The sequence below is a fragment of the Miscanthus floridulus genome, chromosome 3 (genome assembly GCF_019320115.1).
Source record: "Miscanthus floridulus cultivar M001 chromosome 3, ASM1932011v1, whole genome shotgun sequence".
NCBI classification, from domain to species: domain Eukaryota; kingdom Viridiplantae; phylum Streptophyta; class Magnoliopsida; order Poales; family Poaceae; genus Miscanthus; species Miscanthus floridulus.
This window is the reverse complement of record NC_089582.1, coordinates 16,518,361-16,522,741: the sequence shown is the minus strand read 5'-3', so window position 1 is coordinate 16,522,741 and position 4,381 is coordinate 16,518,361.

The following is a 4,381-nucleotide window of genomic DNA, read 5'->3' as shown; positions in this document are numbered from 1 at the left end:
CCCAACAATCCCAATGCCTATTACCGATGTGGAGAAGTAGGTCACTATGCTCATCAGTGTCCTAAGAAGCAGAACCAGCAAGCACCTCAAAACCAGGCCAATAATCAGAAGTTCAACGCCCGTCCACCTCTCACAGCGAAGGTGAACTATGTGTCATCCGATGCAGCTCAGGAGACGCCTGAGGTCATGTTGGGTATGTTCAGTGTCAACTCTATTTCTGCTACTGTACTTTTTGATTCTGGTGCTTCGCATTCTTTTATCTCTCAAGCTTTTGTTAGAATGCATAGCATACCCTTGTGTGCCATGAAAAACCCAATACTAGTGAATTCCCCGGGAGGTAGTATGCCCGCTTCTTATTGGAGCCCCTCAACTAGCATTTCCTTAAGGGGGGTAGACTTCAAGGTGAAGCCTATTGTGTTGAGAACAGCGGGAATTGACCTTATCCTGGGAATGGATTGGATGAAACAACACCGGGCAGTGATTCAGTGTCAGGAGAAATCTATGGTTGTGACATCACTCAATGGGGATAGAATCTGTGTAGAAGTAGTAGTGCAAGCTCAGCCTACAGCCACAGTGAATCAGCTAGATGGTGAAATCAATGAACAAGATCGTGTCGTGGAGGAATTTCCGGATGTCTTCCCCGATGACTTGCCAGGTATGCCACCTGACCGAGACATTGAATTCATTATTGAATTATTACCTGGAACTGCACCAATAGCTAAACGTCCATATAGAATGGGAGTTAATGAATTAGAAGAGCTTAAGAAACAACTAAAAGAGTTGCAAGAAAAAGGTTTCATACGCCCAGTTCTTCCCCATGGGGGGCACCTGTGATCTTTGTGGATAAGAAGGATGGTAGTCAACGGATGTGTGTGGATTACCGCTCACTTAATGAGGTTACCATCAAGAATAAATACCCTTTGCCTAGGATAGATTATTTGTTTGATCAGTTGAGAGGAGCTCATGTGTTCTCCAAGATTGATCTCCGATCTGGTTATCATCAGCTCAAGATTCAGAACTCGGATATACCCAAGACAGCATTCACTACACGGTATGGATTATATGAGTACACCGTTATGTCTTTTGGATTGACCAATGCACCTGCATACTTCATGTATTTGATGAATAAGGTGTTCATGGAATTTCTGGATAAATTTGTGGTAGTATTCATAGATGACATACTAATATTCTCCAAGACAGAAGAAGAACATGCGGAACACATAAGGATGGTCTTGCAAAAGCTTAGAGAGCATAAGTTGTACGCTAAGCGGAGCAAGTGTGAGTTTTGGTTAAAGGAAGTCTCTTTTCTGGGTCATGTTGTCTCCAATGGTGGTATAGCAGTGGATCCAGGCAAAGTGCAAGATGTACTGAATTGGAAACCACCAACTACTGTAAGTGAGATTCGTAGCTTTTTGGGATTGGCTGGTTATTACCGAAGGTTCATTGAAGGCTTTTCCAAGCTAGCCAAGCCTATGACAGCTTTGTTGGAAAAGAATGCTAAGTATGTATGGTCGGATAAATGCCAGGCAAACTTTGAAGAGCTAAAGAAGAGATTGACTACAGCTCCAGTATTAATTTTGCCCGATTTAAACAAGAACTTCTCTATATATTGTGATGCATCCCGTTTGGGTCTTGGATGTGTGCTTATGCAAGAAGGAAGAGTGGTTGCATATGCATCCAGACAACTAAGGAAGCATGAGTTGAATTATCCTACTCATGACTTGGAATTGGCAGCTGTGGTTCATGCTTTGAAGATCTGGAGACATTATCTGATTGGACATAAGAGTGATATCTATACTGATCATAAGAGTTTGAAGTATATCTTTACCCAATCAGATCTGAATTTAAGACAACGTCGTTGGTTGGAATTGATCAAAGACTATGATTTGGAAGTGCATTATCACCCGGGAAAGGCAAACGTCGTAGCTGATGCGCTTAGCAGAAAGGGGTATGCCAATGGAATTCAGACAACATCTATGTCAGCAGAGTTGTGTGCTGAAATGGAGTATCTCAACTTGAGCCTGGTCACTCATGCAATGGAGTTGGTGATAGAGCCTACATTGGAGCAGGAGATACGCAAAGGTCAATTGGAGGATGAAAAACTTAAAGAGATAGCAGAGAATGTAGTGCTTGGAAAGGCACCTGGATTCAGAATGGATGAGAATGGTACCCTTTGGTTCGGAAAATGGATATGTGTACCAGAAGTGAAAGCTATCCGAGATGCAATTCTGTAAGAGGCCCATGAGTCTGCTTATTCTATACATCCCGGAAGTACCAAGATGTACTTGGATCTCAAAGAAAAGTATTGGTGGTATGGTTTGAAGAGAGATGTGGCAGAATATGTGGCTTTGTGTGACACTTGTCAAAGAGTGAAAGCTGAGCATCAAAGACCTGCAGGGTTACTACAACCAATGAAGATCCCTGAATGGAAATGGGAAGAAGTTGGCATGGATTTTATTGTAGGATTACCCCGCACTCAAAGAGGTTATGATTCAATATGGGTAATAGTGGATCGACTCACCAAGGTCGCTCACTTTTTACCAGTCAAGACTACTTATAATGGTGCAAGATTAGCAGAGTTATACATGGAACGAATAGTGTGCTTACATGGTGTTCCCAAGAAAATTGTGTCGGATAGAGGCACCCAATTTACATCGCAATTCTGGCATAAAGTACATAGATCTTTGGGAACAAAGTTGAATTTCAGTTCTGCTTACCACCCGCAAACCGATGGACAGACTGAAAGGATCAACCAGATTTTGGAAGATATGTTGAGAGCCTATGCACTTCAGTATGGTGATAGTTGGGATAAGAGTCTGCCTTACACAGAGTTCTCATACAACAACAGTTATCAAAAGAGCCTCAAGATGGCACCTTTCGAGGCGTTGTATGGACGTAAGTGTAGAACGCCCTTGTTCTGGAATCAGACTGGAGAAACCCAAGTGTTTGGTCCCGATGTCCTTAGAGACGTGGAAGAACAAGTAAGAATGATTAGAGACAATTTGAGAGTAGCTCAGTCCCGACAGAAGAGTTACGCTGATACCCGCAGAAGAGAGCTGACTTTCGAGATTGATGATTATGTGTACCTGAAAGTGTCACCAATGAGAAGTGTGAGAAGATTTAATATGAAGGGAAAGTTAGCACCAAGGTATATAGGACCTTTTAAGATTCTAGAGAGACGTGGAGAAGTAGCTTATCAGTTGGAATTGCCTGAGAGCTTGTCCAGTGTGCACGACGTGTTCCATGTTTCCCAGTTGAAAAAGTGTTTGAGGGTACCAGAAGAACAAATTCCTTTGGAAGAACTTGTTGTCAAGGAAGATCTTACTTATGAGGAGTATCCGATAAAGATCTTGGAAACTGCCGAAAGAGTTACGAGAAGCCGAACAGTAAAGATGTGCAAGGTACAGTGGAATCGTTATACAGAGGATGAGGCTACTTGGGAAAGAGAAGAGGATCTGAGAAAGACTTATCCCCAACTGTTTGAGTAAGCAATCACCCGAATCTCGAGGACGAGATTCATCTTAAGGGGGGTAGAATTGTAACACCCTAAAATTTGAATTCTTTTTAAATAGTAAATTTGATTTAAATATGCAATTATATGTGCATTTCAAATTTAGGAAATAATATTTCTTTTATGAAATTAAAAGAAAATACAAGAATAGAAACATGTGATGCGTTCATGCTATTGCGTATTTATTTCTGTGACGGGTGGTTTTGTTCAAATGCTAAAAGATTCTAAAAACCTTTTGAAAATGAGGTTGAAAATTTTATTTATAAAAAGAAAAAGGAAATTTCCTTCCATTCCCTCCCTTCCTCGGTTTCGGCCCGCAGGCTTTTCTTTCCGCCAGCCCAACTCGGCCTACTGCTGGCGCACCGTGCCGGCCCAGCCTCGCCAGCCTAGCAACCCCGCCAGCCGCTCAGCCCAGCCCAGCAGCCGCGCGCCTCGACGTCGCCAGCCCAGCAGCCGCAGCCCAGCCGCGCCTACGCCCGCACCCGGCAACCGCCCGCGCCCAGCCGCTGACGCTCGGGCCCCGCCTGTCGGCGCCGCCCCCAACCTCCCGCGTCCCGTGCCCGCTCCCGGTCAAGGCGGAACCGCCGTTCAGCGCCCTGGCGTCGTGGGAGCGCCCCCCCCTCGTGCCCCTCGGCCTCGTTAAAAAGGCAGCCGAGCCCCCCCTCGTGCGCCCCTGCTGCCCCCGCTCCAATTTTGCCCCGCTCACGCACCGGAGGCCCCAGCAACCGTCGCTCCGAGGTCGTCGGATTCCGCCGTCCACCTCCGCGCGGGCAGCTGTCTCCGAGCCGTCTCCGCCTCCGATTTTCGCCCGTGGTGAGCTCACCATGGTCCCCTCTCTCTCCCCATGCGTTTCATTTCGCGTTTCATGGC